Here is a 27,500-nt window from a genome sequence, read left to right as displayed (position 1 = left end):
TCAAGATAACGACTACGCTCAAAAAGTCTTGCAATTCTTATCAGTATTGGATGCGAAAATTGTTAACCCATGCTTCTTACGCCCATGAAAATAAATTAAATACGGATATTACCGAAGTCAACTTAAAATTGGTTCCTTGGTGCATATAAGGTATTACATTACTACCACGTTCTTGGTACACACACACACACACACACACATATATATATATATATTATATATAATAAGATATATATATATTATTTATAGTAATCTAGGTATATATCGTATATACATATATATTTCTATATATATATCTATATATATATATAGTATATATATATATATATAATATAATACTAACTTAGTATATATATATAGTATATTTAATACTATATATATATTATATAGATATATATCTTATATATATATATATCTCTAAATATTATATCTATTATAATATATGCTACTATATATCTATACTATACATTATCTAACATAATATATTGTTAATTATATATACTTGATTCTAGATATATACGTATATACAGAGAGATTTAGATATATAGTATCCTCATTATATTACGAAATATTATATATATAATAGTATATAGATAATATACATATTATTATATTATACTTATATATATAATATATGTATATTATATATTCTATATATAATTATATATTACGATATATATGTATCTACTATATGGTATATATATATCTAAAATATATCTTTTCATATATATATATATAATAATCTATATATATGCTATATATGTATATCAATAATTATATATATATAATATATATATATAGTAGATATATATGACATTATAAAAATTCTCTATTGAAAAGATTTATGTGTAGGTAATACATCCTTCATAAATTCGTCAACTGATTATATCACCCAATGAATTACGAAGTCGTCAAGTGGTGTCATCCAGCATAGAAGTGACATATTTAATTTTCTTAATTTCCACACGCGAGATGATTATTGAAACAATCCCATAATTGAGATATACGAGGAGCTCGTACACAAATAGTAAATCCCGCGATTTAATACCAAATTGGCGAATTCACGCCATCTAGCATAAAACGGCTAAGTTATCTTTTCGTCATAAAAGAGGGACACTGCAATTTAAGAGATAAATTGGCAGATTAGGTACCTTTAAATAAAAATTGTGAAATTTACTGCCATTACAGCTGATCCTTTCATATTTCAGCAAGTAAAATGATACCACTCGAAAGGAACAAATGGTCATTTACAAAGGTTTGAATAAAAAATGAATTGCAAAATATGAAATTAAGATAAAAGGCATTTGCGGCATGTTTCTCTCTCTCCTCTCTCTCTCTCCCCCCTCTCTCTCTCTCGTCTCTCTCTATCTCTCTCATCTCTCTCTCTCTCTCTCTATATATATATATTATATATATATATATATATATATATATTAATAATATATATGTGTGTGTGTGTGTGTGTGTGTGTGCATATATATATATATATATATATATACATATACACAAATATTCTACAATGATGCATATATTTGTATGATATATGTTTGAATATTAATATTGTATATGGTATTTGTATAAAATGTGTGTGTATATATATCATATATATATATATATATAGATATTTATATAGATATATATATATATAGGAGAGAGGAGAGCAGATGAGAAGAGAGAGGAGAGAGAGAGAGAGAGAGAGAGAGAGAGAGAGAGAATCAGCACTTTAAAAAATGAGTAAATAAATAATCCTTACGTATCTGGAAACATTCACGAGCGACAATAAAACGTGTGATTCACTTTCACTGTCTTGGAAGTCATCCGCGTAATTGACCATCTCCAAATTGCTTTTCAAAAGTACTTGAAATAATTCTTCGTTGACGCGATGTTTCATCAAGTCTTGTGGTAGTTATGTGGTCATTCATAAATGAAAATTTCTGGAAAAATATATGATTAAATGACACCAATTAATGATATTTTTCAAGACTGAAAGAAACGTCTTATAATTCAAAAGCGAGACTGAAACTGGCTGATTTAATTTCTTTAATTTACGTCACGAGAGCCACGGTAAATTCATAACAAATTTGGATGGTGAAAATACTAGACAAAGAGAAATAATCTTGGCGGAAACTTATCTGTAAATAGTGGAAGCAGATAGTTAAATAAACGAACGTTTGCAGCGTAAGATATCGCAGAAAATAAACGATGAAGATTAATGTCAATAATATGCGGCAAAAATAACAATCTATATATATAAACCCAATAATCGACAGGACTAAGAAATACTATGTGAAAGAGATCCAATCAATGCATTCTAAAAAAGAAGGGTAAGATCAAAGGCAGGTTAAAAAAAAAAATCCTCCAGCGGGTAGGAATGCAAGTGGGTATCCTTGCCCCAGGGCGTACCAACAGCAGCAGTGTGAGTTGTTAAATATCCTGCATCCTGGAATCCTAAATGGCTTCTATCGGGACCTTCTTCCCGGAGAGCATCCCGCCCGTGTTCCGGGGGTAGGGGAGGAAGGGGGCGTCGAGAAGGAACGCCCCGGGTCGAAGGTCAAAGCACAGCTAATCAAGCAGGAGTCGAATGAACTACCTGTTCTCTCTCTCTCTCTCTCTCTCTCACTCTCTCTCTCTCTCTCTCTCTCTCTCTCTCTCTCTCTGTGTTTAGGGCTTTTTTAACAAATGTGATAAATATGAATTGCAGAAAGAAGAGAATACAAAAAATGAAGTACAGACATATGACGAAGACATATTGCCTTTTATTATACTATATAACAGAATAATAGAATAATTGCCTTTTATTACACTATAATAGAATGCAATGTGCAGCTTAATATTTTTTTCTGTAGGTAATCCCGGGGTAGCCTGGAGATTCTTCAGGACGGTACGCAACGTCCTGAGGGTAAGAAATTACCTTCTCGACCATCTCTGATATTACCCTGATGTCTGGTTGAATAGAAACTCCAACATATATTCTTAAACAAAGACCTGTAATACGACAACCTCTCCTTTCATTTTGCAAGATTTATTAACATTATGTAACCGTCAGGCAATATGCTTCACCCTTTTTTTTTTACATGTTGAAAGTTCAAATAAATTCAACGATAAGTCTGAATTTTATTCATTTAATATTCAAAGCATATCAGTTTTCAGTGCCGAATATGTCATAATATATAAATATAAATGTGTGTATATATATATATATATATATAATATTATATATATAATATATGTATCTATCTTTCTATATATTATATAATGGTATCATATATAATTATGAATATATAATATTATTAATATAAATATTATTTATCTATCTTTCTATATTATATAGTATATATATACATATATATATATATACTCTTGTTCTTCTTTCCCCCCTTATAGATATATATATATATATATATATATATTTATATATATATATATATATAGTATATATAGACCCTTTCGACACATAGTCCTTACTGAGTCTTGCTAGAAAAGGACCATTGTGTCGAAAGAACTCCGATGTTTCATTTTTTCCATCGTGGCATTCATCATGTTCCATATCTTCGGGAATCAGTTATACATCCATACACACGTACATTATATATATATATATATATATATATATATATATATATATATATATATATATATATATATATATATATATATATATATATATATATATGACCTCCTAATAGCTTACACCGTACAGAAACGGGATGAATTGTTGCTACGGTAAATATTATAAGAATTTTCAGGGAATAAAAAATCTACCGGAAAATACATTCAGGTTACTACTGCCTTCTAAACCCTATAACTAATTACAGGCATGAGAAAGATTTCAGAAATTCCTCTCCAGGAGACTCAGAACGAGTTGGAGAAAGACCACACAGATGCTGAAATCACATTCCTGAACTCTCCCGAGTCAAACTTCGCAAAGCAACGAGTCTCTTCTATAATACTCTTTTCTCTTTTAAATTCCCTGAATCCTGCTTGAATTGCATTCCTGGAAACCACGAACATTTTACGCAGAAAATTACCACTTGGGAGCCACTCGGCACAATAATAACCTCGAGCCATTTTTCCTCTGAATGGAAGAGGTACGAGGAATTGGGAATGGGGGTGTGGTAGAGTGTGAGGGGGTTGGGGGTGGGGGATGGCGAAGGGAAAGGGTGAGGAGGATATGGAGGAGGCGGAGGAATGGGAGCCTGAAGGGGAGAATGATGCATAAGAGAAAGATTGAGGTGAGAGGGACGGGGAGAGGAGGGGATGGCAGGGAGGGCTGGAGAGACCCAGATTGCGCCTGCGCGGGACGAGCAAAATCCTTGACCCGAGCCCACATAACGCTCCTCTTCAGACTTTGTTCAGACCCCATTCTGCTTTTACGAGGACAGACGCTCAATTACTGCTCCCGCGGGAGAATCCTCCCGGTGGGAGATGCGATCAAACCTTGTTTTGAAATGCGGTTGCAACCCCCTATGTGTTGCTGATTATGAAGACCACTTCCATTTTTTTTTTTAGATTTTATTTTGCTTTTTTCAGATTTTTTTATCACCTATGTCTTCTTTAATATAGGAACTATCAAATCGCAGTTCACTGACATACATATAATTATTTTCTTTCTGGAGCTGATGGAAGGTCTAGGATATTCTATCAATAGAAATAATTCAAGAGATAAACTCTTCGTCATAACCACCTTCAGTCCAATTGCTCTATGGCTGTTGTAATTGATGGAGCAGTATGTCTGCACCTTTCCTAAGCTGAACGTCATTTCTTCAAATGCCCTTGTTATCTATCGCGCATTTGCATCCTTTCCAATCGGTTAATTGAGATTATGTGACTTGACTTATTCTTGCTTGCCCTTCAGAATTCATTTCTAGGAATTCCTGTGTCTAAACCAACAATAGAAACTCAGAACGAAGCCCAATGACCTTTGAATGAGTTTGCGTAACACGATGGCAGATGGCGTTAAAAGACCAGTTTTGAAGTCAACTGCAAGACGGAGGAGTGCTTGCAAGCGCTGTGGTGCTTATGAGTGGTCGGCGAACATGCAAAGTGTGCGTTCAATGAGGTTGATAACAAGTCGGTGCTCATTTGGCCACGGGGTAGGAAGAGGAGTTCTCACAAGCTGCAGCATTTGCGTTTTGTGGCTCATAAAAGGAAAGGTAGTAAAGCAAAGGATGTAAGAAGTCTATACAAGGAGAAAAAAATATGGATGAAAATGAGGATAGCAAGGAAAATCAAGGGCATAAGAGTACGAACAAAAATGAACAGAGCTTTTCCTATGTTAACACAATTCACTTAAATCATTATTTAGCCAACAATGCATGAATTGAAGAATATCAAGTTTTTCATACTCGACCAGAATATCCCGCCGGTCACAACAATTACCGGAACTTGCAAAATCCTACGAAACAAAATAAACAAATTTACAGGATCGCAATCTCGACCCAAACAAGGTGCGAGCAAGTTGAAGAGCAGCCTGAAAGGTCAAAACAGCAAATGCGAGGGAGTAAAAGACAAGAGAATTAAAAGGTGTTTATCTCGCCACTTGGGACACAGAAAGACACAACATATAATGAGGAATAAAGTCGGTGAAAACGGTGGTGAATAAAAGGATAACATCGGGGTCGAAAGAGTTGACACTCGGGTTTTAGGAAGGAAAGGAAGGAAATGTTGCGAGATGCAGAAACTCACGAACTTTAACCCTCCTTGGAAGGGAACCGGGATAATTTCTCTTTTGGCTCCGTTAAAGGTTTTAATGTACCATTAAATATTCACACTTACACGCGCAGACACACACGATGACACACGCACGCACACACAATCAAACACATAATGTATGTATAATACTAAAAGGACCTAATTGTGTATGTGCATGTGATATATATATATATAATATATATATATATATATATATATATATATGTATATATATATATATATATATATATATATATATATATATATATATATATATATATATATATATATATATAGCGAATAACACTGGAAAATGATAGGCAGAAATCCAAGCGCTTTCGTCTTTACTTAGTGCGAAAGTGCTTGGATTTTTGCTTATCACGTGCATCTACTGTGATTTTTAAAGATTTCTATATATATATATATATATATATATATATATATATATATATATATATATATATATATACACACGTTTATGTTATGTCGATGAAAAGAAATATTTAATATACGCATATATATACGCGTTTAATTTTGTATACGTATCAGTTTGTGAGTGTCTGCCTTCTACGATGTTTATGAATTTAGAATTCTGATTCGATTGTTTATATATATATATATATATATATATATATATATATATATATATATACATATTTATATATATATATATAATATATATATATATATATATATATATATATATATATATATATATATATATGTATATACACAATACAAAAAAAACTCAATGAAAACTTAATTAATGAACGATAGCGTAAATCCCAAATGAAACAATTAGTCAGCAAGACGAACGCCAGCCTGTTCAGCCTCATTCCCATTAAAGGTTGCGTGCACCGAGAGTAATGATCGCAAAAACCCAGGCAAACAAAAAAAACCTCTCTTGCTCACGTATTCATGTCTTACTTACCCGCACCCTTGACTTGGACGAACAAAAAGGTTAACTAACGCAGCCTATTTTCTAATTAAATAAAAAAAAGGAAAAAAGAAAAGCGTCCGTCCTTGGGCACATCGGAGGTATCAGAGAAGTCGAGAGGGAGGACGGGGCTGCGGGAATAGCGCCCTGGGCGAGGAGGAATCCTTCGTAATCAACCAAGAAGGAGGAAGATGAGGAAACCTTTTCACGTGGGAAAGTGAAGGGTGAGGCGGAGGGGGATATGTCAAGTCTAAAGAGGAGATACAAAACGGCATCTCATTCATGGCTAAATCGTGGATGAATCAACGTATGGAAAACTTATACAACATTAGGTTCCTTTAATTGATTTATATGGTGATTGATAGATCTTAGGCGTAATGCCAAGCACTGGGGTATCTAAGGCCATTCAGCGCTGAAACGGAAATTGACAGTAAAAGGTTTGAAAGGTGTAACAGAAGGAAAACCTTGTAGTTGCCCCATGAATCAATTGTTAGCAAAGGGTGGACAGTAAGATGGAAGAAAGAGAATATGAACGGAGGTACAGTAAAAGGAATGAAAGTAGTTGCAGCTAGGGGCCGAAGGGACGCTGCAAAGAACCTTAAGTAATGCCTACATTGTACCGCATGAGGTGAACTGACGGCACAACACCCCTAAGGGGATTAGATTTCTTTCACTTACACAGTCTTATTAACTGCACGTCTAACCCTCCTACGCCCACCACGCCAATCCCCCACATCTTACACACACTATATAATTCCCGGCGCTTTCCATGTCTTCTTCTATTCCTTCTGTCTAACTAATTTCCAGCACTTTCCAGTTCTTCATCTACTCCTAACCAATTTCCAGCACTTTCCAGGTTTTTCTCTACTCCTGTCTAACCAACCTTTCCTTGCACTCAGTTCTCTTCTCCCTCAACAATTCCACACTTTCAGTCTCCTCACTTTTCTCTAACATTTCCAACTTTTTTTCCAGGTCTTCCTCTACTTCTTCAGCTAACTAATTTCCGTAGTTCCAGTCTTCCTTCACTCCTTCTAACAATTCCCCCAGCACTTCTCCCGTTCATCATCACTCCCTCTAACCAATTTCCAGCACTTTTCCAGTCTTCCTCTACTTCTTCAGTCTACTAATTTCCAGTACTTTCCAGGGTCTCCTCTACTTCTCAGTCTAACAATTTTCCGACTTTCCAGGTCTTCCTCTACTTCTATCTAACTAATTTCCAGCACTTTCCAGTTCTACCTCTACTCCCTCTAACTAATTTCCAGCACTTTCCAAGTCTTCCTCTACTTCTTCAGTCTAACTAATTTCCAGTACTTTCCAGGTCTTCCTCTACTCCTATCTAACTAATTTCCAGCACTTTCCAGGTCTTCCTCTACTTCTGGTTAACGTTTCTGGAAATAAGATTTTTTTTTTTTTTTTTTTTTTTTTTTGTCGAAATGAAACCTTCCGTTCTCTCCATATGACCGGAAAATCTCAAAATGCTCTCATGCATCTTTTCACCAGTGTTAATCCTTTTATTAATTCTAAAATATCTACATTTCTCATCCTTCCCACTGTTCTTATGCTCCAAGCATTTTTATTTCATTTATATTATTCATCGTCATACACGTATATATATATATATATATATATATATATATATATATATATATATATATATATATATATATATATAAAATGCTTAAAAATTACAGTAGATGCACGTGACTTCATTGAATAAGCGAATATCACAGGAAAATGATAGGCAGAAATCCAAGTGCTTGCGTACTAAGTAAAGACGAAAGCACTTCGATTTCTGCCTATCATTTTCCTGTGCTATTTGCTTTTATATATATATATATATAGATATATATATATACATATGTATATATATTTCTATATATATGTATATATAAAATAAAGAATTCAATGAAGTTTTATAAATATTCAAAAAAGTTTTATAAATGTGAGTATGCTTCTACTAACATTAGTCCGGGACCATTTGCAGTCAGAGTAGCGCCAGGAAATCCCTTGGCATGAGGGTAAAATGTCAACAATGATTGGAGGATGAATATTAATGCAGATGGTGGAAGAATGGAAGCAACCGATTCGGATGAGTATTGGGGTTACATTGTAACGGATGATGGTGGGATGCAAGAAGAGGTGAGGCTAGAAAGTTGAGTGGGATGTTTGTGCAAAAGGTTGGGAAGAGATCTGAATTGTCTCTAGAAGCCAGGGTGTGGGTGTATAATAAAGAATATTTTTTGCTAAGCCGTATTTCCTTCACAGAAGTGGAGGCAGACGCAGAATATAAATGAAAGAACAAAAAATTGAAGCAGTTTTTATGAACTGTTTGTGCAGCTCACGCAACGTGAGAAGAACTGGACGCGTAAGAAATCTGGGGATAAGTAGAAGTTCTCAATAGATTAGAATTAGTGCAAGGATGGATCAAGTATTTCGAGATGGTTTGGCCACGTGGAAAAAATGGACGGTTAAAAAGTTAAGTATATTTTAGTTTAATCTGACCACTAGCTGATAAACAGCTCTCCTAGCGCTGACTCGAAGGATTAAGTTTTTGCTTTTATTTTCGTGGCTAGGAACCAATTGGTTACTTAGCGACGGGACCTACACCTTATTATGGATGAACCGCATCATATCGAGAAATGAATTTCCAATCACCAGAAATAAATTTCTCTGGGTACACAATGGCAGCAGTGGGGAGAGACCTCGGGCTACAAAATTGATAGAAAATGGCGATGATCGGATGGTTAAAATAAGCAGAAGTAGCGTGTTTTTTTTTCGGGGTGTGGGGGGGCGCGGGAATAGAAGGAGGATAATTAAGAACTGTTGGACAGCTGGCGAAAAAGAGGGACTGAAAAGGACATTCCTTAAAATTCAAGAACCATGAGACTGCATGTGAGACAAGGGTAAATGACGCAATCTTTGCGGTGACCCAGATGGCTTATGATGGGCCTTCTGTGTAGGCGTACATGAGGTAAGTAAACTGGAAATTATTCCACACACGGATTTCATTCACGTCTCAGCAGAGACCGCGTGAATGGGAAACTCAATGATGGTGAAGTAAGTGGTGTTGAGACTGAGAGCCTCCATGTTTGGGAAACACAACAACGTACCGGGCTGGACGACGGCAAGTCTAAACGTAAGGCGTGGGGTTCGTTTTCCGGGGTGTATCAGTTTTATCCAGGGTTAAAGGCAGAAAAATGTATGAAGGAATGTTAGTATTTATGAAGTGGGGTAATTTCCAAAAGGCACATACGATGTAATATCTTCCGTGAAAGTCCATGAAAATTCTCGTAATTCGTAACATAAATTAAAATAACTTATAACAGCAACATCGATTCGTGCTTGTAATCATACCATTCACAATGATGTGATAATGAAAGTGAAGCAGTGGAATTTTTGCGCATAATAATTAGCTTTTTCAAGATACTTTTTTCTAGTCCGAAGTGAGTTTCACGTGCATTTGGTATCTTTTTATGATCTTTTGTCAAATGGACACATTTATTTGAATTTTTAACACAACCAATTTTTTTCAATTGCAGACTTATAAAAGGGTGGTTTGACATCATGTATAAATGTAAGTATACAGATAAGAGGGTCCCTTCATTGTTTTCGAAACGTCACACACACACACACACATATATATATATATATATATATATATATATATATATATATATAATATATTATATATATATGTATATATATCATATATAATATATATAATATATTATATATATGTATATATATCTATATCTAATCTAATCTATATAAACATATATATATATATATATATATATATATATATATAATGGTGTATGTATATACGTATATATTATATATATATATATATATATATATCTATATATTATATATATATATATATGCACGTGAATCTCTGTGGAACATTTTGTTCATATTCTTTGTTAAATATAGAAAGACGTAGAATTTTTTCATAGTCTTTCGCAAATTCAAGCAACGCAAGGAGCTGGGTCTGAATATTTTTATACTTTTGTTAAAGACAGAAAGAAGGTCATTAATGGACAACCCCTTCAAATATTAATTGAATGATTTGTGGAATATGAGAGAAGTCAGTTTTGCCTACTAAATTTAATCTCTGAAACCTTTATCGTATTAAGATTTCCGTCTAAGATAATGTTTTGAAAGAGCTTAGATTCTTGAAAAAGAAATGATCTTGCAGAGTTCGATATATTTTCTCTTTTCTTTATATGCTCTTTAAAACAGTGTGACATAGACAATGTAAAGCAGCTAAAAGCTAAAATAGATTAAAAACGAAAGTGAAAAAGAATAAAATACACAACGCAAAGAGAAAAATAATATACCTTCATGATCGAGAAATTTATTTTAATTCATTCTATCGCCCTTCCATCCATTACCACTTACTTTATTAATAACGCTTTCTCTATTACTTATTTACAGACTTATGGTCATCATTCGTACCAGTTTACATCCAGAATGTGTGTGTGTGTGTGTGTGTGTGTGTGTGTGTGAGAGAGAGAGAGAGAGAGAGAGAGAGAGAGAGAGAGAGAGAGAGAGAGAGAGAGAGAGAGAGAGAGAATACCCTCTCTGCATGTATATCTGAAAATCTTGCTTTTGATCTGCAAAGGGACGAGAAAACACAATATTTCATAGCCTTGCCTACCCTGACCTCGTTCGACCCCCGGGAGGATGCCGAGAGAGGCAGCTCGCCAACCCCTCCGACCTGGAAAGCGAGATCGGAAGAGAAAAAAAAAAAGACCACTCGTCTGAGGAGCGCCTTCGAAGGACTCGCTCTGCTCTCCTCCACGCTCGCTGACCCGGTTACTAACGGCTCTGCAGCAGACGGCAACCAGAGGCTGGGGAGGAGGGAGGAGGATGGTAGGGTTTTCCTAGTCCTGCTGGAGGCTGGGGATGTGAGAGGGTGACGAAGGAAGGAAGGAAGGGATTCCTGGTCATACAGGAGATAAGTGGGCGAGGAAGGATGGGGGGAATGCCCTAGTTCTACAGAAGACTTGGGCGTGAAAGGTCGAGAAGGAAAGAGGCTTTTCTGGACTTGAAAGGAAACTGGGGATACAAGAGGGTGAGGTAGGTGGAGGATTTCCCTGGTCTTAGAGAAGACTGAGGACATGAAAAGAGGTCTCAAGAGGACCAGGTAAGAAAGAGGAACTTTCCTGGTCCTACATAGAAAGACGGGTTTTCCTGGTTCTTCAAGAGACTCGAGTTGGTTACGTGCTCTACTACTGGTCTCAGGGTCCGGGTTCGATTCCCCGCTCTGCCAACATGAAATCAGAGGAATTTATTTCTGGTGATAGAAATTCATTTCACGATGTGGTTCGGATCCCACAATAAGCTGTAGGTCCCGTTGCTAAGGAACCAATTGGTTCCCAGCAACGTAAAAATATCTAATCCTAGGAGAGCTGTTAATCAACTCAGTGGTCTGATAAAACTAAGATATACTTAACTTTTCTTCAAGAAACTGGGGATGTGAGAAGGTGAGGAAGGTAGGGGCGGGGGTGAGGGGTTTTCTGGTCCTACAGGAGACTGGGGACATGAGAGGAAGAGAAGGGAAGATGGGTGTTCTTGTTCCTGCAGACGACTGGGGATCAGGTTTTCTTGGCTCTACAGGAACCTGGGGATGTGAGAAGGAGAAGCAAAGAGGGATTTCTTCGTCCTACAGATTAGGGACCTGAGAGGGCGAGGACGAGAGGAGGGGTTTCCTGGTCCTACAGGATACTGGGGACGCAAGAAGGCGTGGTAGGAAGGAGGGTTCTGCTGGTATTACAGGATACTGGGGTTGCAAGAAGGCATTTTACGAAGGAGGGTATTACAGATGACTGGTGTTGCAAGAGGGAGGGAGAGTTTATCTTGTCCTACAGGAGACTGGGAACACGAGAGGATAGGGTTTTCTCGGTCTTACAGAAGACTAGGCTTACGAGGAGGGTTTTCCAGGATCTACAGGAATGGGAAGCGATACAGTGATGGTTTAGAGTTTAGGTCCAGTAAGGAATACCTAGGGAAAGAATGTAAGAGAAGAGAAAGGGACTTTATTTCCTAGTTGAGACAATGGGTGATTGGGTGAGGTATTCGGATAAGAGGTTCCTGGTCCTACTTGTGGATAGAGGGCTGTGTGGTATCGATAGCTAGGATTTGGAAGGAAAAATGGTGTTTTGGGAATCGAGATAAGTGGAACCTGTATGGGTATATTAGGGATGGAGCGATCGTGGTGGGTCAAAATTTCATAGATTGTGATCGAGACAATTACTATATACATTAAAGCAGATGCATAAATGTGTTTGCTCTGGTTTTGCGTGCAAATTCTATTCCTTCTGAGCACTTATAAAAATAACGATGTTCTGAAAGTTTTGTGCATAACTGTGGAACGGTTGATTAGTGTATGTATGTATACACATACATCCTTACATACTACACACAAACACACACACACACACATATATATGTATATATATATATATCTAATATATATATATATATATATATATATATATATATATATATATTAGTATTGAATACTGGCATAGGTTTGACGTCTATTAGGACGGCACTTCTTAAATTACCTGGAACTTTTCTCATCCACAACCGTAAGGTTTTGCAGAAAAAAAGCTACAGTAATAATTTTTGTAAGTAAAATGTTTGACCATTTTAAATCCTTCTCACGTTAGATTTTTTTTCATGAAGGCGGCGATGACATTCAAATAAAAAAATCAATTCTACAGTGAATGTGGCAATGTCCTTTACGATTTCTTTTCTTGCGAAGCTCCTCACTTAAGAAAAACAGCCCATTTATTAAACAATCAACACGTTTATCACATATTAAAATCAAAAAGATTAATAGGGATTCGAGATAGATACTCTTTAGCGTTTATGTCAGGCAGTTTGCTATGTGGTATAAAATTAGTTTCTTCAAACTGCAAAATGACTTGTATATCATTATCATAATCAGATGAACCAGATTTACATGGAGACGCAAGATCAAGATTCGTTGAGAAACGCTAGAATTCCAATTCACGATACCTGCGGAGACGACGCCCACCCGAGATAAGGTTTCCTGTCTTCTAGCTGCGCTGATTTGAAGACAGAGCTGGTCTGGGCGTGAACAAGGCCTCATCTGCAATGAAAAAAAAAACCAGTTTAAGATTTTGTCATTCAAGTGGTTTTCGTGAACACCCACCTATTTCTCATGAGAGAGAGAGAGGAGAGAGAGAGAGAGAGAGAGAGAGAGAGAGAGAGAGAGAGAGAGAGAGAGAGATGTACAACTTTTTACATCTCTGGGCGAGAATGATGTGAAAATTGCATTAGTCACGTTATGATGTTTTGAATTTTCATGATTCTGCGTAAAAAATATACTTAAGAGTTTTAGTAAAAAAAAATATGTTGGCCTAATAAAGTAAATTTTTCTTTCCTTTTCCATTTATTTGTATACTAACTTATGTTCGTCTGTTACCGCGAACTAACACATATTTTTAAATGAGCTTTTCCGTGGATATGAAATGTGATCTATATTTTTTACCCCATTGCTGTCTTTCTGCCAGTCCTTGTTTATGAGTATATTTCAAGCATAGTTCAAGAACAGCTGACAAGAATTTGATGAGACTTTCCAGGAATATTCATTCAGAAGGCGACCTTCTCCGGATGAGAAGATTAGTAGAATCCTGCTCAGAGAAGAAGACTGGTTGCCATGGAAACCATATTACTCATGACATGAATTGGCCTAAAAGTTGATAGTTGCAAAAAGGTTGCCTAACTGGTAAATTTTCCAAGTTTCATCGAATTCTGTTTGATTGAACTCCTAAAATCAATCATCTGTTTCATCAACGTTGAATTTTTCTTCTACGTTTGCTATTAAATTAGTGTAATAGGAAAAATACTTTTCCTTGTTTGACATCCTACGTCCTCTTCTTTCTGTTTACGTTAAAGAACAGAAGACAATTTCCACTCTTCTTCAGTTTCACTCTTTGCTTCCCATTCAGTTTCTCCGATCTTGACCCAACTCTTCTTTCTGCTGAGTGTGATATAGAACCAGCAGTAATCTGCTGCCAAGAGAAATCTGTTTGCCATTTCTCTTCCCTCTGGAAATCCGAGTATTGAGAGAAATGTTCATTTTTAGCTGTTCCTGTCTGGCTTGTTTAGCTTAACATCATTTGGAATATCGTCCCGATGACATTTCTACTCTTTTTATGTTCAAGACTATCGATAAAAAAGCACTCCTTTCAATTGCTAACGGTATTGTCTAAAACATTTTGCGTTTTATAGCAAATAATGCCGTAAAAAATATTTTTTCTTCAAATTAAATATGATTCGTCAAGTTTATGATTTTGATTTTGACATTTCCTTGCGATTCTTCGTCTTAGGATTAGTTTACAGATCCATGATGATACTCGGCATCTTTTAGGATTATTATAAAGAACGTCCGTCCCCATCGTCATATACCATCTCTTTCATCATCATACATTCTGCTCCATGAGCAAGGTCCCGTGCTGGTAGGGTCAGTGCAGTCTACAGCATTCCCTTCACTATTGGAATCAAACTGTCTGTGTGTGGGAGGCACTTATGTTGGCAGTATATCAGTTAAATTTGCCAGGGGTTGTATTTCAATCTGTTTTTCACATTATCCCAAATAAAACTCGCTTTCTTTGCCACTTATCCAGATGTCAATAAACGATGGATCTATTACAATGTATCGTACGAAATAATTGGTAAGGGAACAGAAACACACACACACAGCACATACGAACGGGCGCACACCCACACATACAAACACATACACGCATGCATATAAATATATATATATATATATATATATATATATATATATATATATATATATATATATATATGTGTGTGTGTGTGTATGTTGTGTGTGTGAGTATGTGTTTGTATATATAATGTGTGCATAGTGCTCACTCTTATGACATATTATTGGTAAATGTTTTTAAAAGATCATATTTCAGTAAACTTGTACGGAATCTGACCGTGCTTTTCTATTTGTGGATATCTATTTACCCTAAACAAAGATAGATATCCATAAATACATACATGCATACATTTTGACATACATGCACTTACTTATACTTACTCTGTAAAGGTTCCATGGAAACTGCGCTCACATGGAACTCCTTTCACCTTAAATAATCAGTGCTTCTTGGGACAGGAATTTCAAATCACTGCACTGCACCTAAAAGCCTACCTCTCCTTAACCGTTACCTGACCAGCGTGAATGTCAAGCATTTTGGCATTTGCATCTCTCTCTCTCTCTCTCTCTCTCTCTCTTCTCTCTCTCTCTCTCTCTTACTATGAGCAGATATACAAATCCTTTAAAATTCTATTAACATGAACTACGATGGATTATCTAATTTTACATTGATACCAGTTAATTTATATGTATATCATACATATACTTACTTATATGTATAAACACACGCACACACACAAATATATATATATATATATATATATATATATATATAATATATATATATATATTAAAAATTTAATTATATCATTGGACCACATTTGACTGAAATTACCTCTTCAGAAGTTCTAAAAATACATTTTCATAAATGTCGTGACGTAAGTGCTACCTCCTTCAGCGGAATTTACGAGGTTAATAAACAAAATCCTTGGGTTAGGTTAATAGAAAGGCTTTGGATTAATACTATTCGTCTCGCAGATAGATAATCCTTGGTCTCACAGGGAGAACAATTGTATACTGAAAATGGTCTTCAAAGGTAGTTTCTATGAAAGTTGCGCCTTTGATTAAAATGAAAGAGTATTGCATCAAGACCTCTGCAATTGCTTAGCCTCACACGTATCGTTGTCCTGGTTAGTCCTGAATATTGGTTTTTGAGAGAGAAACAATTTTCTCTGCTTGACTGAACTGGGGGACTGCACCTCTGCTATCTTTGGATGATTTTTCTCTATTATTCTGAGCAAGAGATGGTGGTTAATAATAAATGATATGACGTACTGTTCTACTAGTGCGCGCGCGTGCGTGTGTGTACCTGTTTCGTCAAAAGTGAAGGAATATCCAAGCAGTTTTGCAATGCACAATATAAAGTACATTGTTTTGCTATGAATTACCTTGTTTTGGATTCTAATGTGTTACGCAGAAGAAAATAAATATGAGACTTTTATTGTATATAGTAGGAATATATTCATTCATAACTCATAATACACACTACTATTTATTGTTAATCGTGACATATTCATTGTTTTTGGTTTTACTACTACTACTACTACTACTACTACTACTACTACTACTATTACTACTGCTGCTACTAATACTACTTACTACTAACTACTACTACTACTACTACTACTACTACTACTACTACTACTAATAATAATAATAATAATAATAATAATAATAATATTACATTTCATTAAAAAGGCTGGATGCCGCTGAGTTTGCATAAAGTTTCTCAATTTCTCAAATGACTTTCTTTGTAGCAGCTGTAAATTATATAACGACAGTTCAAATTTTATCTATTCTTTGATGTTTTGAAAGTACTTTTTACAATTTTTCGCAATGCGAATGAAGCCATTGGAAAAATAGTAGAAAGTGCAATCGAAATGTCAAAGAATAAATGAACTTTGGACAGCTGTTATATATAATTTACCGCTGCTTCAAAGAAACTCACTCGAGAGATTAAGAGACTGTAACACAAATTCAAAGTTTGTTTGAGAGAGGGTTCTTCCGAAATAATAATAATATGTAATATAATAATCGTACCCATAATCATAGGAACACTAGGCACGATCCCAAGATCCCAGAAAAGGAACATGGAAAACCTAGATGCCGAAGTAGCTCCAGGACTCATGCAGAAGAGTGTGCTCCTGGAAACAGGATGCAACCCCGAACTCTACACTATAAAAATCACTGAGATGAATAGTATGACTGTGATAGAGAAAAGAAAAAAAAATTATTATGATAATAAGAATAATAATAGTAATGATAATTATTAGGAGAAAACCTATGAAATGCAAGGAACGTTTGATTTCTGGAATACATCTACCAAATGATTTTACATGATTTGAAAAAATCTCATTGAGGGCCTTGTATGTTATTTAATATGAAATGGCTAATATATGGAATCTTTCTTGCAATGATCTACCTTAATTTGGGATGCCTGTCAGTCTTAGTCTGTTCGTCACGGTCAATTTAGTGATAAATAATAGGCACTGCTTATATATATATATATATATAATATTATATATATATATATATATTATATATATATATATATATATATATATACATACAATGAAGGTATATATATATATACAAAGAGGTGTAGACGTGGCATGGGTGTTCAGTGAGGGGACCAGTTTTTTTAATAAACAAAGATTCATTAATTGTTAAAACCTTGTGATTGGAAGCTCTGCCCAAAACCTGAAAGTCCTTGTACTGGATCGAATACCTACATTTATCGGTATGATCCCTTATGTTGAAAAAATTCGGGATTCGAAAGCTTAGTGCCAGTTCTATAGCTGATAGCTCTATGACTGTCGATTCGGACCCCAAGTAACCTATGTGTCGATCCAATATAGGTTCCTCGATTACATCGAGGACAAGTAAACTTGTAAATGACACATGAGGTCATCAATGGATCCAAAACGGTCCTTGAAGTTGAAAAGGCTACCGATATTCAGTGGGTTTGTAGGTATAATTTTGATTTTCCTGGCAGGGAGATGACCAGACATTAAAGCGTGGAGTTCCTTATATAAAGTGGACTTTCAGGTTTTTGGGCAGAGCTTCCAATCACAAGGGGGGGTTTTTAACAATTAATGAATCTTTGTTTATTAAAAAACTGGTCCCCTCACTGAACACCCATGCCACGTCTACACCTCTTCACCTCTCGTGAACGCTTACGTTTTTTGTTAGTCCTTCCTCTGTCTTCACACTCAAACGGTTGGTCCTTATTTGTGTTTTTAACTGTGATTGTTTTATTGTACTTTACATTGTGTATTTTAATATTGTAGCTTACTTTTATTGTACTAATTAGATATTGTTACTTTTAGCTTGAAAATGAGGCCTGCTGGTTGGCTTCGAAACGTTGCAACTTAATAAATATGAGTTCCTTGACCTATTGGTGTGCTTCCCCTACCTTCATTGTATAGTTGGGTTTAGAGAAACCTCCTCCATGTTTTAATATATATATATATATATATATATATATATTATATATATATATATACATATATGTGCATACATACACACACATATACATATATGTACATAGTGTATATATATATATATATATATATATTATATATATATATATATATATTATATATAAAGCAGTGGCCTCTATGCTTCAGTGTGGGTGCATGTTGCACATGATATTCATTTGTGTGGACAGAGAAAGAGAAAAAGGGAGAGAGGAATTCTTTCAGATATTGCTTCAGTAACACTTGTTAATTCCAGTCGTTTTCTTTCGTGAATTATGCTTGAAAGAGTAAGCCAAAGGATAAAGTAATGGAAAATATGACACTGATTATTCAAGTACGGTTTTAAACATGATTTTGTTGTTACAAAGATAAAGGACAGACATGTGACCAAAATGCTCCGAAAGAAAAAGTTAGTGTTCACCGAAAATAAATCATTGCCTACCTGAATAATAGAGGGCTAAGGAACTTTTTTTTGCGGATAGTAAAGTTAGCGAACATGATAAATAAATTCAATTACAGACATGGAAAAAATGAGAGGAAAGTACATTCTGCGATAATGATGAACAAAGTCACGATATATATGATTTTTATATAAATGTAAAAAGGAAAAAGAAAACGAACTTTGAGGAATGTAAAGTTAGCGTAATGCAAATAAACCGAGTTAGAGCAAGTGTAACTATACCACCTGGGGCCTGAAACACAGACCAGACCAAATTCCTACTTCGTGCTGCGTCCATCATGGGAGAAGGGACCGGGTAAACGAACTGCTCTCGAATCCCTCGAAAACGCCCCACGAGGAAACCTACTCGAAGTTCACGAACTTTGGAAAGTGACGTCGAAGTATTATAATTCTCAAACGCTTGGTTGGGTCTGGGACAGGAAAACGCCCCCGCCCCGAATTTTCGGAGCTTGCCCACTCATGCAGCGAGTTATTTTGGACTCTTTTATTTATTTTTTTTTCCTTCAGCCGATCGTCTTTCTCTATAACATACGTAAGTAGTCTTTCCTGAAGACTGCTCGCTATCCTCCTGTTTCTTTTCTGTTCATGTTTCGTGCATTTTTCGTTCCAGGTTACGGCCCGTGATTACGCATTCGACTGCAAAGAGAGGAGGGAAAGGAAAGTGGTGGAGGGAGGGGGAGTGGGGGAGAGCGAGGCAGCGTTGGCCAAGAGGAAGAGGACGAGAAAAAGGGGCGAATACCAAATACGTTTTGACACCAAAGGGATAACAGCCTTCTTACTTAATTCTTCAACAATGCTTATGACAGGCAGGCATGAGGAAGAAGGAAAATGGCAAGAGAAAGGAAATAAAGCAGTGAGAAGAAGGTTTTCGGCTCCCCAGGTGCCCGGGAGGAACCGAAGCGCAAAGGAACCAAGAATTCTCATTTCGGCAAATCTGCTCAGACTTGATTCTTTATCTGACATCAGGTGAGAAGAGGAATCCCTTCGTGACGCCCGTTCTCTCCTTTCTTTATTTATATATATATATATATATATATATATATATATAGGATATATATATATATATATATATATATACATACATATATATATAAAATATATATATATATATATATATATATATATATATTCTTATATATCTATTATATATATATATATATATATATATATATATATTCATTATATTATATATATATATATATATATATATATATATATATATATATATTCATATATATATATATATATATATATATACACATACATATATATCCTATATATATATATATATATATATATATATATATATATATATATATATATATATAATTGTTAAGACGAATACCTTTCTTGATATCCATATTATCTTGGTAAACTATTCCAGGGAATATTTTCTAACGAACGATGTGATGAAAAATATTTTCTGAGTAAATTCGTACGAAATTCATATACCCTTGTCATCCATCATACAAAACAACACTTAAAATTCTCTGTGTTATTGGGCGTTGGAGTGACCATGTTTTCTTCAGATATTCATTTCCCTGCACTCTGACATTCAGCTCATTTTTCCTCGTGAACTTTTGTCATTGTAAGTTTTATCACAACTACGAACCGAATATTTCTTCGCTAAGTATTCCCCAGTGCACATAGAACATTACCAATACGTTGCGCTTGGAAAATAAGACCACTTGTGTAAGAAGGAAACTAGCTATATGGATTTCCTTCATAATCTCAGATAACAAAGTCCATTTAGTCTAACTAAAACCAGTATTCCTTGGTATGTTTATTGGTCATTGACCTTAAATATTCCATAAGAGGGAAACTAGCTATAACGATCTCTTTCATAATCTCAGATAACATAGCCCATTTAGTCTAACTCAAACTATGCTCTGTTTTTTTTCCATCTGTCCACCCGCCTGCGGTGTTTGCGTATGGTAACACTGCGTCCTGGGCTTTAGATAGTTACGCTATGTGTAAGTTTTAGGTAAATGAAAGGATATCTAGGTGTACATTTGCAACTGAAAAGTGTTCTCATAATTTACACTATGCGAATTACACCGTTAATATTCGAAATAGGATATTGTTATAACTATCTAAAAAGCCCTGGACGCAGTGTTACCATATGCAAACACCACAGACGGGTGGACAGATGGAAAAAAACAGAGTACAGTATCCTTTGTATGCGTCTTGGCTACCGACCTTACAAAGCTTAAGTTAAATATTTCATAAAATATAGATAAAACACTTATTGAGCGCACATACCTCCCCCAGCTTCAAACACCAAAGAGCATTTATTATCACCAAGCAGCAACGGTTGGTGTAAGAATATAGGGGAGATCATGAAGAAACATAACCCTCGGTCTGAAGCTATGGTCGTTTGTTTGGTTGTTTGTGAGTGTATATGGTGTTTTTACGTTTCATGGAACCAGTGGTTATTCAGCAACGAGACCAACGGCTCTACGTGACTTCCGAGCCACGTCGAGAGTGAACCCCTAACACCAGAAATACACATCTCTTAAGCTTAGTGTACACTGTAGATTAAAAATCTGGCTAAACTTTGTTTGATCTACAGAGATTACTCTAAAGTGTGTGTACACTAGTCAACCATTTACTCTCATAACTTTATATCTAGAGTAGTGTGAGACTTACTCTAGCGAGATTAATCTACCACTCATGTACACTATCATAAAGTTGAGGAGGGACTCTCAGTCAGGATCCATATTCGTGAGTGGTAACAAGTCACGGTCAAGGAAACTAGGTGCAGCAGCAACTGCCGCATTAGTTTTACCAAGGAATTTGAAGAAAAAGAAAAGAAGGCAAATATAGGTTAGGAAATGGATATCTAGACGAGATGAAGAAGGGTTGCATGCAAAGCTTTTGCAAGAACTGATCGTTGAAGATGATAAAGCGTATAAGACTTTTTTACGTATGTCTCGTGAAGATTATGATTATCTGCTTGAAAAGGTGACACCCAAAATTATGAAGCGTGATACTCATTTAAGGAAAGCAATCTCCCCTTCAGAAAGATTAACTCTCATACTTAGATTCTTAGCATCTGGTAAGTAGAACGTATAAAAGAAAAAATGTTCTCGAATAAACTTATATTTATTATCAAATTATACTGAGAAACTAAACAGCAATAATTCAAAAAATTATATATGCAATTATTATTATTATTATCATGAAAAATAGGTAAACATCAAAAGAATAATTAATATATATATATCAAACTAAATATTTTACACTGTCTTGTAGTATAATTTATAACTATATTATATACGAATTTGCTTTTCAGGAGATAGTTATCACTCACTAATGTATGCTTTCCGTATACCAAAGGTTTCTACTGCAGCAAAAATAATTCCAGAAGTATGCATTGCACTGTATGATGTTCTGAAGGAGGATTATCTCAAGGCTAGTAGAACTAGCTATAATTCTGTTAAAGAGTACTGGAAGTTGATGTCACCAACATCACTTGTCTGAGCATCTGACTCAGAAGGAATTAAGTCTTATCTGTCAAATCAGTGTATGAACTTTGAAGTACACGGCACGGGTAGAAGTAGTGGATGAGAATTCATGGTCCTCTTTTTCTCCAATTTCTATTATTGCTTTCATGATCGTACGTTTCAGTCTTTTTCTATTTTCGATGGAACGTCATTGACGTAGTCCGGATGCAACATAATCACCAAACAACGAATCATCATCTTGTGGCTGATTCAATATACCTATGGCATTTTTCAATGCATTCTCTTCTTCACTGTGTTTGGATTTCTTAGAACATTTTCCTTTAGTATTTCCTACACCAGATATACCTGGAGTGACATCAGTATTTAGAACTTGCTCTCCATTTTGAGGGACATTTTCAGTGTTAACCTCTGATGATGATAGAGTCTGTCAAAATGAAAAGAATATATTGAAAAAATTGAAACATAATACAGTAGTTTGGTATTAAATAATTAACAGTAGAGATATTGTCTGGATACATAACTACTTGTATTTGCATCATTTTGCTTTAAAGAATTTTTCAGTTAAACATAAAAAATACAGCATTCAGATCTGAATTTAAAAGGGCGTATGGATAAGTTAAGTGTATTTTTAAATTCTTTTTTAAAAATTAACATAACATGCGCTATATAAAACATGAAATTAGTATATATATGTATATTTATATGGATATATATATATATATACACATATGTATGAATATATATATATATATATATATATATATACCTATATATATATCTATATATATATATATATAATATATATATATATATCAAGTAGTTTGTCAAACTTGCGTTAATAGTGTTCATTATAGCTCAACATTTTCTTTACACGCATCCTGGTTGCTTACTCCCTTTTCCATAGTACTATATGTTAAATCTTTCATATAATAGTTTGACAGACCCTCTTATTTAAATACTTTAGAATTACAATTGTGTTTCGTTTTTTCAGACTCCAAATTCCCGTGAGGAATGGCTGGAAGTGTCCAAGGATTTTGAATTTAAATGGCAGTTTCCAAATTGCGTAGGAGCCCTCGATGGGAAACGTGGTTATCAAGCAACCACCTAACAGTGGTAGTTTGCATTTTAATTACAAGGGTACATACAGCATTGTTCTTTTAGCGTTGATTGATGGAAACTATAAATTCCTGTACATTGACGTTGGCTGCAATGGTCGGATATCTGATGGGGGTGTTTATGCAAAAAGTTCTTTGTTAAGTGCTTTAGAGAACAAATTGTTAAATATACCTACTGAAAGGAAAGGCAGTTAGAGGGTTCAGGAAATGAGGATAAAGGTACGTACCATACGTTGTTGTTGCTGACGATGCCTTTCCTTTGAAATCATACATTATGAAGCCATATCCATTCCAAAATCAACCAGCCCCAAATCGTATTTTCAACTACAGATTATCCAGAGCACGCAGAGTTGTTGAAAATGCGTTTGGTCTGATATCCGCACGTTTCCGTGTTTTAAGACGACCAACGGAGATATCGCCAGATATCGCCAGAAAAGGTGAAGGATATTGTTTCATGTATATGTGTTCTACATAACTTTTTACTAACTCCAAATCAGTCCAAGCTGTTTATGCTCCACCAGGAACGTTTGATAGAGAAGAGGTTGATGACATCGTTGAGGGAAATTGGAGAAAAGAGGGATTTCCGAGAAGTACTTTACATCCCCTGCAACCCAATCCAGCAAGAAACTCTGTAAGGTTAGCAAAAGACATTCGTGACCAGTTCAAACAATATTTCATGACACCAGTGGGCGAGGTTCCTTGGCAATATAGACATATTTAACATTCTATTGTCATGTTAATGGTAGCTACATGAATATCATGGATTTCAGGGTAGGATTTGGTGGATAGATGGATGAAAGTGAATTTTCTAAATTTGATGTAGTATTGTACTTTATTGAAAGTAAATGGCAAATTTCATAAGAGTTTTCATGATTTATCGCCACATACACATTTAATATAATTATGTGTTTGTTTGTGTGTTCCTACTTTTATCCAAAAAAAGTCAATAAATCATATTTCTTAAAAGACATGTTTCACTTACCATGTTTGTAACAGTAGTTTCTTGGGGTTTCACACATCCAATCATGAAGTGAAGAACGTCAAATTATTCCCATTTGCTTTTCACCAGTACATCATCTGCACCCATGCCACTCTTCTTTACTTTCATTTTCCTTATTTCAGTGTTCATTTGGCACCGCAGATTGTGCCACTTTCTCGCTATTTCAGCCTCACTAACATTTAAAAGCTCTGATATTTCTTTCACAGCAACCGCTTTCTTTTCTTCGTCCCATTTGCTACATTCCAAAGTTCAGTTAATCTTTCGTAGTGCTGGATTAAAAGCATTGTCTGAGTGCTATCCCATTTGCATTTATGGTTAGATGCCATGACTATTCCAGCACGCGTCTAGCTATACTGATTACTCTATTCTGTTGGGCAGAGAATCGAACTCGCGGCCACCGAGGTGGCAAGTCAAGACCATACCGATCACACCACTGAGGCGCTGCAATGGTCGTTTGGGTACCAAATTCTACGGGAATGTTGTTTATGGTTCCGGGTTCTTCAAGCATGGGAACGAACCCCGTCTAAAATGAAAAGCCCCTTTTGCCAAAAAGTGACTTTCTTATCTCTTCCAAAATCTGATCCATTGGTAGCCAGTCACGTAACCGATGTTTGGTGGAATTCTTACAAAAATATATTCTGTAGTTTTTGCCTAGTTATGGTAACAAACAAATAAACAAACAAAAAATAAATAAGTAAATAAAACAAATAACACACACACACACAATCTCTCTCTCTCTCTTTCGCTTTTCCTTTGGTACAATCACGTTTTCCTTGATCATCTGACATTTAGAGAGGACACCGTCTATCCCTTTGATCGATCCAGACTTCTTAGCCAGATCATTATATGCTGATCTCTCTCTACCCTTTATATATTATATATATATATATATATATATATATATATATATATATATATATATATATGTGTGTGTGTGCGTGTGTGTGCGTGTATATATGTATATATATATATATATATATATATATATATATATATATATATATATATATATGTAATGACACTCTAATGAAAATAAAGGAGAGCACGATTATATATAATATATATATATATATATATATATATATATCTATATATATATATGTATATATATATATACATATATATATATATATATATATATATATATATATATATATATATATATAATATATCTATCGTGCTCTCCTTTATTTTCATTAGAGTGTCATTGAACTCTATACATGGACAATATGCATGCATACCCAGGCAATGCATAAGGTTCATGTATAGAACAAGTCCATTTCCCTGCTAGATAGACATGCAGTCCTTGTCAATACCGGCATGAACATGTGATTGTCCTTAATTCATTACATTACCACTACTTTCTAAATTCATATTTTCGTGTATAATTTTTGTGAATGCGACGCGTGAGATAATAATATATTCATCAATCTTACACGAACTAGATGAGTGTTGAAATGTATTAGTTTAATATCTTAAGTTTCAAGGAAGTTGCATTTGAAGAAAATATTTCCGAAGCCGTTGACAACAGTCGCTGCAATGCCTCCTATCACTGAATATTATATTTCCGTCTCGTGACTCCTCTTCTTCTTCTCTCGACAAAAATAGTTATGGCTGCAGAAGCTGACGTGAAAAATATGTCTCGAAATTTTACTCATTATTCTGATGAAAATTAGCTATCGTATATGCTTTCATACTTTGACTTCCTTAAACATAGCTATCTCTCTCTCTCTCTCTCTCTCTCTCTCTCTCTCTCTCTCTCTCTCTCTCTCTATCCGTGTGCTTTTGTGCTTGCTCACACCACACACACAACTACATTCGCACATTCAAGGAGATATAGCTAACAAATGTATATTAAATCAAAACTTGAATTGAAAAGACGTTAAAGAAAATGCCTTTGCCTCCTTCATAAGGTCCATAATAATAGTATTAATAATAACAAGGAAGACCTCGCCATTCTTATGTGGAAACCCACAATGATACCCAGGAGGCCCTCCTCCTTCCGACCACCGTCAGGAGAACAACGAGGTGCGCCTCTGAGATAACGCAACAGCTGCCCTCCTCCTCTTGAAGTGAGCAAAACCCCCCCTACCCCCGCGGCCAACCAATCAGCGACTCCGTCGGTCATTTAGACTCGCAGCCAATGGGAGAGCTCCCTGACTATGACCATTCATTCAGTAATAATAATAAAAGTAATAAGTTTTTCCTCTTGATTTGCAAATGTCACGCATATCTAGTGGAAAATTTAGATATTGAAACGCAGTGTATAAACCATCTAACGGCTTCACCTAGCTATTAGAGATCTAAAATTCAAAATGAAATAAAGTTAAATATAAAACAAGATGAACAAAAATCTGTTCAAGTTGAGTATTTTCTCGCGTTTAAATCCAGCATGCGACTTACGTATAATTGATAACAAATCCAATACATGACAAAATCAAAATGAAATCATCCACGCTTTGCGATAGCTAATAGAATCGGAGGAAACAATACTATATTAGAAGACAACAAAAAGTAAGTAATTACTAAGGTAAATAGGCACTAATGTAAAATAACTATATTATATCAATTTAACACAGGAGAAATCGAAGTAAACGCTGAATTTGCACACAAGAATAAAATCCACTGCACAAGGAAAAATTCA

The 27,500-nt window shown here is 35.1% G+C and overlaps 1 protein-coding gene and 1 pseudogene across 2 annotated transcripts in view; both read right to left on the bottom strand.

The window, feature by feature from the left end:
* LOC135204074 (mannose-binding protein C-like) overlaps positions 1-27,500 on the bottom strand; it is a 226,400-nt gene that overhangs the window by 119,912 nt on the left and 78,988 nt on the right. For both annotated transcript variants that reach the window (XM_064234059.1, XM_064234058.1), the window contains exon 2: positions 13,658-13,751. The gene's annotated coding sequence lies outside the window, so the exon portion shown is untranslated. The remainder of the gene's footprint in view (positions 1-13,657; positions 13,752-27,500) is intronic.
* LOC135203930 (uncharacterized) lies at positions 22,791-25,182 on the bottom strand (annotated as a pseudogene).

This window comes from Macrobrachium nipponense, chromosome 44 (genome assembly GCF_015104395.2).
Source record: "Macrobrachium nipponense isolate FS-2020 chromosome 44, ASM1510439v2, whole genome shotgun sequence".
Lineage (NCBI taxonomy): Eukaryota > Metazoa > Arthropoda > Malacostraca > Decapoda > Palaemonidae > Macrobrachium > Macrobrachium nipponense.
Note: the sequence above shows the minus strand (reverse complement) of the source record. Positions and strands in the feature narration are given on the sequence as shown.